General features: G+C 29.3%; 1 protein-coding gene across 1 annotated transcript in view; it reads left to right on the top strand.

Annotated features, from left to right (window-relative positions):
- Positions 1 to 7,225: 7,225 nt before the first annotated feature.
- LOC108907920 (sex peptide receptor-like) overlaps positions 7,226 to 17,163 on the top strand; it is a 24,780-nt gene continuing 14,842 nt past the window's right edge. The window contains exon 1 of the mRNA XM_018711757.1: positions 7,226 to 7,376. The gene's annotated coding sequence lies outside the window, so the exon portion shown is untranslated. The remainder of the gene's footprint in view (positions 7,377 to 17,163) is intronic.

The raw sequence follows: 17,163 nt of genomic DNA, 5'->3' as shown, positions 1-17,163 counted from the left end.
ATAATTAATATTCTTACCTAGCAAAAAGCATAAAAATGAAATACGAATATTCAACGCAATTACAATTATGTTACAGAAAAGTCTCATCAATATACAGTTCATGAAAATTTTTTTATTTAACTCTGGTAATACGGCACAAATCAGGAGCGTTGCAATTAAAAACGGTGTCGATAAAATTATACCTAAAACAAAATTAAGGTATTAGATATAATTATGTTTACTTCTCGGTATCTTCATATAATAAAGTAGAGTTTACATTCAAGTAATATAAAGTAATATAGCAATTGCAATACATGGGTATTAAAATAAGGAAACAGGGCAACCAAATTTAAATGTAATTGATGATGAAATCAAACCAATTATATAACCTTAAATAAGATATTTTATAAAACTACCTATGGGTATTATTTTTTTTTAATATCTCTTCAAAATTATGGATGAATTTTTAACAAGAGAGGATGAAATTTCGACGATCTCAACAAATTAAATGTTATTACTTTGGATATATAATGCAGTTGTTTCCAAAAACAATTCTACACAAGCTATAGTAAGAATTCTGTTGCTGTCATCTTCTACTAAGAAGTAATATCCAGGATCGAACAAAACAGCGGTATCAATGTCAAACATATTGTATAACAAAGACCCATTTCTCTGTATATATAATTCATCATCTTCAAAATGTAAAATAGCTACGTAATTTTTCGGACACCGTGCATTATAAATGAGAGAAAACTCATTAATGGAAAAATTACGTAATAAATTAATGCCTTCAAAAATACTAACATGCAATTCGCTGTAGTTTTTTTGCTTTGTACAAGTACTGTTGGCTAAAACGTCACTTCATATGGAGGCAGTTATATATGTTGCCTCTCTCTTTACTATTTTCTGTGTAATAATGATTACTGTCATGTGTAGCACTACTTTTTAATAAATCATAGTCCAATAAACGCTTTTTATTTATGATATCTTCAGTTAAATTTTGCAAACACTGTTGATCTTGCTGCGAATATACGAAGGTAAACGAACAACTACTAAAACTGACTATTTTTCAAGTGGAATAACTTTATAATTAACAGCAAAGATAAAAATTTGACGCGATTTTGCTAAGTAACCAAGTCCATACGCCATAATGGGTCTAGCATTTTGGATTTAAGTATTAAGTAATTAAAACCTTATATTCGTGATTGGCGACTTTACGAACCGTTGTTTCAACCATAATTTTCAAGACGGAAGTCCGCTGAAGTAGTTTGAATAGCATTTCATATTCTTTCAATCATATCGTCTCTTGTCGTAGGTCTGGTGGAAAACACAAGCTCTTTTATTCGCCTCCATAAATAAAAATATAAACAAGTCAGATCTGGACACCTGGGTGGCCAAGAGAATAAACTTCCACGCCCTATCCACCTGCCAGGATATGTTTGTTCCAAAAATTCCCGAACGTTTGCAGAGAAATGCGCAGGGCAGCCGTCTTGTTGAAAAAACATATCACGACGAATTGCCAAAGGTACGTCTTCTAAGAGAAGTGGCAATTCATTTTGTAAAAAATTTAGATAGCGTTCTTTGTTAAGGCTTTCATTAACAATAAAAGGTCCCATTATTTGTCCACCAAGAGTTCCACACCTTACATTTATAGACTAGCGACCCTGATATTGCACTTTTTCCATCCAGTGCTGATTTTCCTCTTCCAGGATGACGACGTCTTTCAGGATATTGCACCGCATAGACCCTAGCAGCAACAGTTGCATTTTTCGTGCATTCGAAGAAAATCGCTAACATGTCAAATGCTTCTTCATTTGTAAGAATCGTTTTAATTTTAGGAATTAATTTAAAATCCGTAACACAAATTCAGTTAGAAAGGGTAATAAACACAATAACAACAATGACAATCTGTCAAATCTAATAATTAAATAAACTTTGTGTTCTAATATCTACCCTTAGAAAAAAGATATCGAGTTGCGATTTTCACTGACGTCTTAAGCCTTCAATGCTCTATTTCGTCGTGTAAAAACAAACGTACCATTCCATTTGATTTTTCTAAGAAAAATTGCGAAATATGTAAGCATGTCATATAACGCTCCCTAGCAGCGACGGTAATCTTTAAATAAAAATGCAGTCGATAGATTGAAGAAAGCTCTTTGCAACGAGGCCAAATTTGTTAATAGGGCTAACTGGAGTAATCGGCATTAAAAAAAATGTTTTTTTAATTATTATTATTATTTTAACCACTTTATTGTTGGAGATAGAACAAAAAGTGTTAAACAAAAAAGAGACAACATTGTTTAAGGATTACACTGCATAATATATTTTCAATACCCCTTAATTCAGTAAAATATGGAGGAAATCCCAATTTTCTATTTAGTCGTAGCTGTTACGCTATCTAGCGGACATTTTATAAACTAGCAAACATTTTCCAGCGATGTTTCAGGACCAGTTTCCTCAATGTAATTTTTTTCTTAAAGCTGGCCGGCGGCCGTTCTTAGTTGGCCACCCGGTATATTATCACATATTTAATGTCATGAGTTTAATGGTACTTTTGACAACAAAATTTACGTTGTGTTACTAGAAGTCACAGTTAATGACGTTAAATCTTTTAGAAGAATTGATTGTGACGCTGTTTTATGACTTTGCTTGTCATTTAAAGTACGAAACATTCAAGTTAATTTATGCACTTTTTACATCATTTTTACTGATAAGATTTACAACATCCTATTCTTAGATTTGAGAGGATAATTTATTTTTGAAGGAATGTTGTGAATTGTACAGGTATATTACATAATGCTTAATATTTTTTAATTTAAGGAATTTAATAAATTCAGTTTGTTGTAAATTGTGGCTGAATAATTCGTACTATTCATACTAAATGAGCCACATGTAATATTTAATTGAATGAAACATTTTTGATAATAAAGCTACATTTCGATAGCGTTCCAAAGAAAATATAAACTTGAAGATATTGAATCGAATATGTATGCAACCAAACATGCAGAGAACTATTAATGTTGGTGGCAAGAGAAGTGAAGAGTATTGATAGAAATTAGGGTGTATTTAAAGTGGGAGAAAATAATATAATTTTTACAAATATTAAAAAAACTATCTAAATAATTTACTTTAATACTCTAATCTAATAATTTTTTTCAAACAAGTTTGGGAAGCCACAGTTTTATGAATTTGTGTGTTCTTCGTAAATTGTAATCACTGCACAATAAACATAAGTGTTTATAATTCCTTTTTCTTTTGACTTTTAAACATTCATTATTGTCACAGAATATAATAGACGCTTCAAAAGTAAAAAGTAAACTGGTGGAATTAATTTCATTCACTGCACAGCTGAAATAATTCATATTAAGGTAGTTTCTACATACAAAAGATTTTAATACATAAAAAACCGTATAAAGCAGCTATTATTATAGTTATATTTGACCGTATCGCTGTAATTACAGGCAGACATTGTCTTTCCTGATTTGAATTAAAAAAGCCCGGAGTAATTACATTGTAATAACCATGAAATATTTCATTTGATGGAACAAACAGTTCTGAATATATAAATAAAAATGCATCAGTAGTGTCTTTATTCAAAAAATATATCTAAAAGTATATTGATGTCAACATTATAAATTGTATAAACTGGCGGAGGAGCCGGTATCAAAGTAATAGTAAACTAGAATAGATGATTGTAGATATTTTATATTTACTTATCTATGTCAGTTCGATCGACTAATACATAAAAATAAAACAAGAAATTAATAATCATCGAGCTAGGACGCTGATGTTTTTTGTTTTATTAGAAACGTCTTTTTTATTTTCAGCTTTAATAATACATATAATCAAGTTTAAGAAATTGTTTTTCTACTTATAACAACTGTTTCATTTCCTATCGTCATATAAAATAAAGGCCTTCATGATTTGTAATTAATTATTGTGATGATGACACACAACTGAAAGCAATCGCCAAAGAAGATAGCTTCGCAAGATTCGGCAAAGTCGCGACTCGATGGATTGCTAGAGGGACCAATTACCTTGGAGTAGTTTTTGACCAAACATCAAAGAATTTAGACATAATTATGATAATAACAACTATAATACAATGCATACTGCCAACCTGATTGTCCTAAAATCCAGAACCGACATTGCTAAAAAATATATTGGACTTATAACTTTATAATTTCTTAGTAACTAATTTCGCTCAATAAAAACTTATTGAAATAAATATTAAGCATTTTAAAACATTTAGTAAGCGATACTTAACTGAAAATTACTTTTAAGGTATACACGAGTAGGTATACTAATAAATTGACAAGGAAATAAATTTTTCATAATTCAAGCTATCTGTTTTCCTCATTTTATTTTATATAAGTGACACAACATGTACCTTTTGTATATAAAGTTGTCAATAAATAGTAAAACTCTCCTAAAAACCTTACCATTTACGATTTGAATTTTTTTATTATGGTAGTTACTCGTTAAGCCTTATTATTTTATCATTTCACAGACTGGTAATTAACATTAATTAAAACGAATTTAAGAAAGTTATGTTAATTAAGGTAAGTTGAGGCGTAAGGTAAGCTAGGGAAGGTGAAATAAGATAAGATAAAGCAGACAAGGTAAGACCTGATAAGGAAAACTCTGTGTCAAAGAAGATCAACAATAAGTCTTTTCGATTTGTAATTCCAGATATAATAAAATATAGTGGCTTTTGATTAAACAAACAATATCCAAAATAGTTTGGGGAATATAATTAAAAGAATTAATTCATCAACTTTCTTAATATGTATATTTAGGTATGTGGGAATAAAGACGGCAAACAATTCGTAAATACCTCCTTCTTTACTTGACAACGTTGTTTGGAAGAGGACCAAGGAAAATCAAGGAGAATTAAGAAGGATATATATCTTCCTAATTGCCCTTCTAGAAACAGTTTGTATAAAAAGGTACCTTTATTTTTAGATTTGCTGTCACGCACCAAAAATATCCGGACAATTCCGGTATAAACGAATTTTACTTACATGTATCGAAATATTTTTTTGTGCTAAATAATTTACCAGGAGTATATAGTGTTTTTTACCTCCTCCAAATCATTTTTGTTTTGTTTCTGATATATCTAGAACTAAAACTATTGAGTAGGGTATAAGGATTTACAGTTATAATAAAATAGTTTATAAAGTTTGATCCGAGTGAGGAAAATGTAAAGAATAGCAACGAATTTTTACTTACACAAAAATGAGTCATGCTTCATTGCTAGCCTGTACAATGTTTTACATTATTATTCACAAAATCTAAATTTATACTACAAACTCTTAAGCATCTGCGTTTAATAATCATCTGTGTTTTTGTTACAGTTTATTTTAGAACACCGCAATCAAGAAATTTAGCGGCTGTGCCATAATCAGGTTCCTAGATATGTTACACCAAGGAATTTAGTTATATAAAAAAAAACTAAAAAAGTAAATTGAGCTTTACTCTTCGTTTTTTTTTTTGCCTAACCAGAGGTTTTGGCTTGAAAGAATCCGAGTAAAATGTAAACATTTCAATTTATTTCATGCTTCGGATGCTATTTCAGTTTCTTTTATCAAAACCGTAAAGAATAAAAGGAAGGAAACTGAAATCTTACGGCTGTAGCTGTCTAGAATAGATTTGTCTGAGATTCTCTTTCAGCGTTACAGTTTCAGATGTAATCACTAGAAAAATTGTCGAAAAGAGATACTCTCACAAGAATATAGAGAAAGAAATGATATGATATTTTTACTTATCATTTTTAGTAGAAATGTTTTAGCAATTTTCCAAATAATATTATAAGAATTAGTTGCAAGGAGTCTTTTGTTTTAAAGGAATTAAATTTTTTAATCAAAATAACTCAGGAACATATCTATTGTTGTCAAAGCAAATATATGAGAAGCATATCTTAATGTAATCAGAAAAAACTGAGAAACACAATTGGTTTATGTATATAAGATCGTTTACTGAAACTTTGTTTCTTCTATCCTTTTTTTTAAATATAAAACTAAATAATATAAGAGGGGTCAAAATGTTATGTAAGTGACCCTTTAGGTGTAAATTCATTCTTTAAAACAACTTAGGAGATTAGCAGAAAAATTACTAAAAAATTAATTGAGACTTTTTGAACAACATAGATATCTTTGTCCGTGTGTTTTTAATATAGGATCCCATGGAAACATAAAATTTGTGATATAAAGTCAGTCACTTAAAACATTATATTGGTAAAAGATCAATATGTTCACATCAAATTAAATCATTAAATTGTAGTAGATCTCACAATTTTTCCTAAATAAAACATAATTTGAGAAATTCTGGCATATCTTTACAGTTTTCTACTATAAATGTGTAAATTTTGACTATTTTCGCTTTTGCCCAAAACCATTTTAAACTGGTTTGTACAGCTAAATTGACTGGAAATATACAGTCCTCTAGAATTTGCAATTGGTTTCAAAATCAAAGCAGCGAATCCTAAAATTTTAATAACAAAGCTATGGACGAATGAGTGAGTGTTTTTTTAAGTCATAGTGTTATTTTAAATAGGTAGGTACCATACTACTCTTTGAAAAGTCACTTGGTATGCGTACTACAAACAATATAATTAATTACACACAATACTAAAAACTCATATTCAATTATATAACATAGTGAGAACGTTAATAATATTAAAAATACTAAATTGTAATAACCTAACATTCGAAAACTATTATCCTTATACATTTGTTTTCATTAACAAATAAATATTTGTTAATATTTAAAATGTAAAAAAATATCTTATTCATTCATATATCTGGCTAAAAAGCTTTATTTATTCTTTGTAGCTCACTACAGATTAAAAACGTATTAAAAGCTAGGTCAATGACCGAATATTACGGTAGGTAACTTCACTCTCGATGAAGCCTGTAGGTCAGTGGTCAGGGGCGGCACGAAAAGGGGTTTAGATAATGATTTGAATTTTTTTTTATCGCGTATTCGTATTCTACTCATTTTTCACTATCATCCCTTAAAATTAATGATACTATGACTGAATCCCCCTGTATATTACCACCACCATTCTCGTTTTTAAGGATTGTTTACGATCACCTTAGATAATAATAGTAACACACGGTGTGAATCTATCAATGGAAAATAAGTATCTCTCTGGATTGTTACGAAAGGAGCATGCGCTCTCGCAGAATAAATTCAAATAATGCCGTGCGAAACTGAAACTGAAGCGACAAACGCGTGGATCGAGTTGAGGCGGCATGTGCCACGAGTGTTTCAGTGGTGTCCGTGTAGGCTCGTTAAATGACATAAACAATAACCCAATTCCTCCGCCAATATTTGCAGTCGATTAGATACCTATAATCCAGTGCAACTCATAAAATTAGCATTTTACAATGCAGGTAATAAATTAATATTAACATTATTTAGCCTGAATAGTACTTTAACTCTGTCCCGTTGCACAAATTAATACTGTAAGTAGTTCAACTTTTCTCGGAGATGTAAATAAAAAACCTACATGAATTAATACAAGTTTATTAGAAATTAATGTAATTATGACACTTTGTCGGTGATTTTTTATTCAACAGTGTGTCAAATTATGAATTATATAAACCTCAATTTTCTTTAAAATGATCATGCTGTATATTTTTACATATTTACGATTACAGTGATATAAAATTTGATAGATATATCTTCTATGCCAAAAGAGCATGCTAACAATAACCCTTTAGTATCTTTGGCCTTTAGCCATATTATCTCTTTTACTTTTAGAGATAGGCCCATAAAATCGTATATCAATGTAATGGCAAGAAAGTGCTCTCTCCAGGTATCGAAAACTATACAAGGTGTTCTGTCAAAACAATATCTCCAAAATATAATATTACTTACATATTATAATTAGTAAAAAGCAAATAGTTTAATCAGTTTTTATTAAATATTGCCCTTAAGAAATGTATAACATAAGTTTTTTGTAACTTCACTTTTAATTGCATTTTCTACACTGTGTTTATTGTATCAAGTTTATTATTTGTTAAAAAATGATTAATCAAGATAAGTATATTGCAGATGTAAACACACTGAATGTTTGGTAAAAAATTGTTATAAATAATGTTTATCACATTTAAATTTAAATAGCACTGATAGCCTAAAGAAGTAATATTTTCCTTACATTGATAAAAATATACAAAAATAAATTTGTTTGAGGAATCAGACTTATTATTAAAAATAATGAAAGTTACATCAAGTATTATTATTTAAAATTGTGTGTTTGTGGCACAGTGTTAATTTTTTCTTAAACTTTAGCTTAAAAAATTTTTTTACCTTATTGCTCACAAAATATAGCCATCAATATCAAAATATTGATATTGAATAAAAATTAAAATTGGTTGCAGCTTCTATGTATCAGTATTTATTCTTCTAAAACTGAATAAAAAATAGCTTGACGGTTTATTCTAGTCACCCGGTATAAATAAACTGAACGAATGTAGCAATCTGTCGTCATAACTTGGTCTAAAACTTGGTAACCTTGGTGTTAATAACTAAAAGACCCAGTCAAACTTTATTGGATTCTACGTCACAAATGTTGCTATAGACATAACATACGTAATATAAAGCATTTTTTAAATATAGGGTGTTGCTTTTTTAAGTTTAAATTTGGTATGCAGCTTTAGTTTCTGATTATACACAGGGCGTACAAGAAATGGAAGACGATATCTCGGATTTGGGTAAGATTTGCAAAAACAATGTCACAAATTTTCATACACTTTTTTATTTGGGCTCACCCTGTGCAGTTGAGAGTTCAACTTCCTTGTTTTTATCAATATAGGATATTTTTGGAAAAAACTACGTTATTTTTGCTAATATGGATACATTATGAAATTATAATAAACCGTGCCCCGAAACTTTCTATTAGTAAATTAAATAATTTCGATTCGATTGTACAAGGGACTCTTACAAATGCAATTTTGTAAAAAAATTCAAAATTTATTTAAAAATCCAATGCTGCACGGACCTGGGAACTGATCCACTGTAAAATCTAGGTAAAGCGTGCTGTCGGCGACTGGCACGGCGACAAAGTGTAATAAAAAATGAACAGACCAAAAAAGTACAGAGAAATATAGGTACACTAAAAAATATATATAAAGCAAATACATTTGTTTTGGTACCTAAAAACCAATTGTTGTTTACAGGTTATCATTATTGCTAGCACAGGATTAGTGCATCGATAATAATGAACAAGAGTAGCTTTTACACTAAAAATGGCGTTAAAATTATTTTTTTTGGAATACTATAATAAACTAAATTATTACACTCTATGTCATCAAAAAATATATTTAATGTAACATCTTCAAAACATACTTCCTGGTCAAGTTCTACATTGAAATGAGGTTTCCTGGTTCGTCTTTGTACGATTCAAGGTTAGATTTACTGAAAGGTCAGCCGCCTAAATCCAATCATTCATTTTTCTCCTTCGCTAATAAGCACCTTTCTGATGTTTTCTCAATCAATCACCTATTCAATTTCTATGAAATAAGTGTAACTGGAGCTATCGGTTTGTAAAATTTCTCACCTAATGTAGATATCTACAGCCTGCAACATGTTCAAAGTTCGAAGACATCGAGTGAGAGAAAATTTGAGAAAATTAGATTCCTCCATAACTTTATTTTGTAAATATTTTCGTTTTGAACATAGGAATGAGAAACCTGATTTACCGATAAATTGTTTTACATTTTTAGAAGAAATTTTTCCTTTTTAATTTATGTATGGTACTCTGTTTCACCAATTAACATTGACATGATGATTATCTTTTCAAGACAGGCTATGAATTTGGCATGAAGAAATTTCATTTTCTTAACTTACTATGGTAATTTTTTAAGTTAAGTTTCACTTCCACATTAATAATATTTTTAATTAATTTAATAAGTAAAAGTCTTAAAATATTAGATTTAAATACAAAGGATGTTTCACTTGAATAAATTTGGAGAAAATACTAAACGATTCACTCTTGATTTCTAGAGGTGTACCGCAAGGTACAATACTGGATCCTATATAATTTTTAGGTTGTATAAATGGACTTGATTAAGTTTATCTAGGAATAATTGATAGCTGTGTTATTTACTTATGATATTTTTAAAGGCTTTTGGTCCTTAATACTCCATGAAATAGAGTATTCCACGAAATATCACCTATATAAGTGACATGATAATCAGAACCTAATAAAAATATCTCTAAGTTTCTTCTATTACTGAGGTTGATCAACAAGAATTTATTAGTTATGGGAATAATCGAAAAGTATAAACAATATTTAAGTTACGTAAAAGAAATATTAAGAAATGGTAGTTCATCAGCATATGAGTTGGAATGACGTGCAATAATAGTAAATTTTACGAAATTTACTTGATATATACAGGGTGCCTCGAAGTACATAACATTGCCTGATGGTAGAACTCAAAATAAGAAAAAAAGTTTCCATAAACATGTGTTGTTAAATATTAGTCGTGTTTCAACTGATTCTTTTAATGTTCTTTTTAATAATGTCAACATTTTTAAAGATAAACAACTGAAAATTTACACAGGTGTTATCCTTATTATCTTTTATAAGACAATTTAATAGCTATAAAGCAGAATCATTAAGGGACAGGTAAAATAAAAAAAATTTGCACGTTTTACATGAAAAATGTATAAAATATTCTATGCTTACTAAGTGACTAACAAAATTTATCCATTTCAACCTGAAATTGGTAATTTTAAATAAAATACTGTATTTTAATTAAGGATAAAAATATTTTATTGAAAAAAGAATCAAAAATGTATTTGCGTCTTCTAGTTTTACATCCCCCTGAATATATATTGACCCACATTTCTAAAAACTGTCAGTTGAGTATTTTCTGTTACGGCTTCATCTTTTAGTTCAAATGTTAATGTGTCTTCCGAAACCAGCTCATTTTTTTAGTTATAGCGTAAAGCGATCGATCGATAAATCCACATTTTATTGAACTTTGATGTAATATTTGTATAGGATTATTACAGAAGTTTGTAGTATCTACATAAACCTCTCTAATAGTATTGAATAGGGTCATTTACCCAACCTCACCCAGGATTTGCTTTAATGGAACCATTTCTCATTCCTAAAGGACCCACCCTTTGGGTCATTTATTAACACTTTGTCCGCTTTGTTAGAAATACCTCATTGAATAGTTCTAAAAATCAAACAATATAATATTTTCCCGATCCACACTTCAATAAAGTTTTTATTTACTTTAAAAAGCTAAGAGTATTTTGATATATTTTAAAGTTGATAAGTTTTGGTGTTTAAATCGTTTCTATCTTTCCTATGAAAATATCTTACTCAATGTTTTATTATTATTTTTTTATTAGCTTCAAAAGTTTGACATGTTCGACACATTAATACTTATAGTACGTAATTTAACTCATTAGCGATATATGTTATTTGAGTTTTTTATTATTATTCTTAATTTATATTAAATATCATTATTTTTACTATAAAATCGTTTTTTACTGCATAACCAATAAATGATTTAGGTCGCTCTTGCTTACATTATTGTATAGTGTCGATTATATTACCTTGTTTATAAGTTTCGTCACATTACTTTAGGGAGACGTACAGCTTTTTTCTGATGGTTATTGCAATAGCCAACTTGACTAATTGGCGCAAGCAAATAATGAAGGCGGAATTTTTCCAATTTCTCATTTGCACTAACTCTACATTGCTGTCATTTACAACTTTTAACATTTATTGCAGGCAAATTGTCAAGTCCTCGCACTCAATTTATTTTAATGAGCAGTAGATTTGGATCTTATGTACGCATTACAAAAAATCACGTTTCCAAAGTAAAATGAAACGGCAAAGTATTCGAGCTCTGCCAATATAAATACAATTTATCCCGTGGTAGTTTCATTAACTCATACCCCATACTGGTAATCTATAGTTAATTGTCTTTGCTGCAAACTTTTTTATTTGTTTCTGAAATTTTCTCAAATATTTACTTTCCGTCTGAGATGAACCATTCTTATCTGTATGAATAAAAAAAAGGAGAATACGCAGTTGGCCTGGAAATAAAAAAATATTTTCTCTCCAAAAAGGGCCTTACAGTGCTGAATAAATTCTTATTTACTTTCAAAGAGGGAAATGGTTGAAAATGATTATATATTTATTTATTCTAGTGTATTTTCCTGTTAAATCTCATGAAGTTGTTTACAAACGCACGAAGAAGAAAATATAGGCTAAAGTAATGCATATTAATAGGTAAATAAAAACTGATAGAGCACATTTAAATTACTTCAAATCATTGGAATTTATTAAAATTGCTAAAAATAGGTACATATGTACAGAAATAGCAAAACTAAATTATCTATTAATTAATAAAATTCAGATAAAAACAGTCCAAGCCTCAAGAAAGTATGTTGTTCATATAATTCAAGTACAATATTTAATATTACATGTATAAAAATGAATATTTGGGATCAACATGCTTCACTATAACACAAATGCTTCACCATAACACAAATGTTGTCTTTAATGTAAACACCATCGCAACGTAATCAAATTGTTTTTTCGCCTGAATGATTAACAAAGTTACTTGTACTAAAGTGCTCGAAAAGGGGTAATCTTGAATACAAAAATGCAGAAGTTTCTTTTTGTAAGAATATCTAAAAACAGTATGATTTATTTTTAAGGTATATTATGCCATGTATCATCCCTTTAAACTGTTGTTTTCTTTATTTCTAAAAGTTCCCTTAAATTTTAACATAAAAGCTCGTTTTTCTATAGTTTAACAATCAACTATTAGAGAAATATAATATAAGTACTGAAGTAAATGCGTACTTGATTAAATGACAAAAAATTTTATTTCCAAATATGTAAAATCGCCACTTGACTGAATCTTGGATCATCTTCATCCAATATTTGTAATATAAATAAAATAAAAGCGTAACAATAGCAATTCAGTTGCTGACCGAATGAAGATTTGAATTTTATTCAATTTGATGATCATAACTTTACTATTTGGTTGCGTAAACAGTCCTATTTTTATTCCCATGCGTATGTTTGTGTACAGATTCTATACTTAATTAATATTTTGGACAGCAAAGTACACTTCATTTCAAACTTTCTATAAATAGTGCAAGAATGCGCTAGGTAGTCCACATTACGGGAAAATTTGCAGCCCACTCATGATCATCCGTTTGCTTTATTGATAGACGTATTTACTTGTGCTCTCTATAAATATTTGGCTATTAGTTAAAAGGCACATTGCGGTTGCATTGAAGTAAACCGTAAATCATGTAGTTTGCTTTAGATATTGGCGATCGATCTATAATGGGTTTGTTCGGTTCGGTGATCGTTTGATCGGAACTAAAACATAGCTGAAGGGTGTTAATGAATGGGCAAATGATATTTATCTTCTTCCACTGCTTTTGGAATGCTTTAATGCACATTCAATTGTTTGTATAAGTTAGGCAAGCTTCAACACCTGGAATAATCCATTTTCACTTACTTCTACGTCACCGCGATAATGTTGGTGCTCAATGAGCGCTATGCTAACTAGATAAAGGGTGTCTCAAAAGAAACCCAGGATTTCATGTGAGGAAAAAAGATTTTATTAATTAAAACAGTTGGCAAAGTTTTTACATGTTTTTAAGGGGTAGGTATTGCCATTAAATACGAGAGAGGATATCGGGCAGATATCCTCCGTGACTCATTTGACATACTCGACTTCTTTTAATAAAATGCTGTAGCACGGTCTTTGTGGTCCTAACACAAAGGTATCAAAGATAAGTAATGGATACAAATTATAGTTGAATACTATGTTCTTAAATTCACCTTTACTGCTGGTTAGACAAAGGAAATAACATTAGTTGAAATACACCACCCACTATTTGTTATTTCGGTTGATAAAGTTTATTTCTGCTAACGCGTACAGCTATCAGATAAACATAAATCTATTCCTAGTTAAATAAAACAAATATTTATTACCGTCAATTTATTTATTTGCAAAGTCAGCCACCTGAAGAGTATTTAATTATAGAGATAAAAATACATTCCCGCGTACTTATGAGTAACCTTCATGAGCAATACTGTTCGGCAAAACATATTGTCTGTAATAAAGTTATGCAATTGAAGTCAATGGATAAAGAGGAATTTTTAAAGATATGACTTTTAAGTTTCTATTAAAATCAGCTGCAATCCCTGAAATCGATTTGATATGAAACAGATTCGAATAAATTTATAAAAAATATATAAGTACTATAGGTACATATTAATCTACATACTTATTAATTTTTAGTTAGTATCACGTACGACACATTGTGTACGAGTATGTTCTCACAACAAAGTAATTATGAAAGCATTTGTTTTAGATCGCATATTGCTTTGTAATTACAACATTCTAATTATAGAAAAAAATATATATTTTGCAAAGTAAATGGAATCAATTGCTGTTTGAACAACTCGCAACTACATTTGTAGGGACCAATATGCGTTTGCTTTTGTTTAGATATAGAAAAAGAGATGGTTGTTTGAGTATGGTTGCAATTCAGTAATGAAAATTAAATAGTTTCCTCCTATATATGAAAACAATCTCTATACGCTTCCTACATACCTCCAATAGAATCTGGTATAACGTTTATACGATTCTAAAAATAAAAACGTATGCCATTTTTTAATTTTATTGTAAACGATAAGAATTTGAATACGTTATTTTTATCTTGATATTTTTATTTTCGTCGAGTATTTATCTAATTCGTGATATGATTTTGTTTTGCCAAAGGCCGAATATATTAAGCCAAATATATTAAAAAAGGTATAAATTACAACGATTTAGGTTAAGTACTTATAACTCTGCCTAAAATAGGGGTATAAATTTTCTGTAGGCTAATTTTTCCTTTAACCATGGCCCATTAAATGTAATTAATCATTTGGATTATTAAAACGTCCCATAAGTAGTGTTACCTGTCTCTTATTTTATCTTTACGAATGCTGAAAACTTTGAAAGGCTGAATTTCAAAGCTTCATGAGCATATTATGGATTTTTTATTTTACGAGTAATTCTTAAGAAATTTTCTAATTTTTCTAGTTAATAGTTAATTAAATAGACTCAAGACATTCAACAGAGTAATAAAACTTAATTTTTCTCTTTATTTTGGTTTTTATGCAACAGTAAGGTTTGATAATGCATTATTCCAATCGCAAATAATTATATTGCCCTGACAGGACAAATGAATACCTACAACCACATCTTTCATACGCTTATATCCCCAATAAAGCTATTTACCCATTGACATTTTTGTTAGCTTGTACATAATATAGTAATTATAGTAAAATTGTAACCACTATTTTTCAGTAAAATATCATAGTAGCCGTTTCTCATTTTGAATCAAAATAAGTATATTTTTACTTTTACTTTAGTCCAAGTGATAGGGCAGTAAAAGTAGGCTTTGGCGTTTGTGTATCACATCAGTAATCTATTTTGTTGTACAGAAAATTCCCAAATATTATGTAGAATAAGCATCCGAGTTTGCCTATTCCAAAAAACTATTGCAAAATTCAGGGGAACAACAAACATACAAAAAAGAACGAAAAATGACCCACCCGTTTTTCGACATATTTTTCACTATAATATAAAGGAAAGTCCTATATAAAAAAAGTCATTCTTTATTCTGGGTAGGTAAAAATTGTCGATGATTGAACAGTTCGCAAGCTAGTTGTCACATCATGTATCTAGATACGTTGATGTTTTGGAAAACATATCGCTCTCCTCTTCATAAGGAACTCAAACTAGAGATTAAGTCTTCTGTCTGGTATATTTGCTGTGTACATTTGGTTAAACAGTTGTATGTAATCTATTTATTGGAAATTATATCAGCTACAGGAACTATATTATTTTTCAGGCATAAAAGATGGTTAAATATTTTAAACTTGAAACCCTCAGTGGTTCTGCTATTTTGAAATGTCTTGAATGGCTAACNCATTGACATTTTTGTTAGCTTGTACATAATATAGTAATTATAGTAAAATTGTAACCACTATTTTTCAGTAAAATATCATAGTAGCCGTTTCTCATTTTGAATCAAAATAAGTATATTTTTACTTTTACTTTAGTCCAAGTGATAGGGCAGTAAAAGTAAGCTTTGGCGTTTGTGTTTGAAGTCATCTATTTTGTTGTACAGAAAATTCCCAAATATTATGTAGAATAAGAATCCGAGTTTGCCTATTCCAAAAAACCATTGCGAAATTCAGGGGAACAACAAACATACAAAAAAGAACGAAAAATGACCCGTTTTTCGACATATTTTTCACTATAATATTGAAAGTAAGTCCTATATAAAAAAGTCATTCTTTATTTTTTGTTTATTTGATGATTTTCTATAAAGTTATAAGAACTGCGAATCAAAAAAGTTGAATTTTGCATAAAAAATGGGCGAAAAATAGAAAATCATATGTGTATTTGGAGCAATTTTTAAAATAAATAAATATTTATAAATATTGATGAAACTTTATGAAATAGTAGTAAAACATAAGTCAATTCTACCCTAAAAATTTTGTAGTGATCGATGACAGGATTGTTAATTAAGAAAATTTCAAAAAGTTTATCGCTTACCGTGGGTTTAAATTAAGGTTCAGAAAGGACACACAATATTTTAGAGATATTTTTATAACCATTTAGAATTTTTTTTTAATTTTTCAACATTTTACTCTATAAACAATTATTTATTGCCCAGGGAATTTTCTATGCAATCGACAAAATCTTGCACACATGAAAACTAGGTCGTAGCCTCTTGGTTTTTAGCCATATACGACAGCACTGTATTGTGCAGATCCTGAGATATAGAAGTTAATAATAATTTTTAGCTTACGAAATTTCATTTTTATTTTTTATTAAGCCCTTAATCTGCCGAAAATGCACTAAACGGATATTGAAAGTATTTGTAGTTAGCTATAAAAACATTTTTTTTCTTGACTTCACGATTACGCAAGCTATAAATTACAACAAAATAGATGACTTCAAAAACAAACGCCTCGACTCGAATGCTCTACCACCTGGACTATAATTGAAGCAAGTAAGGGAGATTATTGATAAATCCCTAGTATTTATATTATTTCCGTAGATAAGTAATTATAAGTATAGTTAAAAATATTTATTATTGACGTAATAAATCATACTAATCATA

The sequence above is a fragment of the Anoplophora glabripennis genome, unplaced genomic scaffold, assembly GCF_000390285.2.
Source record: "Anoplophora glabripennis isolate ALB-LARVAE unplaced genomic scaffold, Agla_2.0 scaffold78, whole genome shotgun sequence".
Lineage (NCBI taxonomy): Eukaryota > Metazoa > Arthropoda > Insecta > Coleoptera > Cerambycidae > Anoplophora > Anoplophora glabripennis.
Note: the sequence above shows the minus strand (reverse complement) of the source record. Positions and strands in the feature narration are given on the sequence as shown.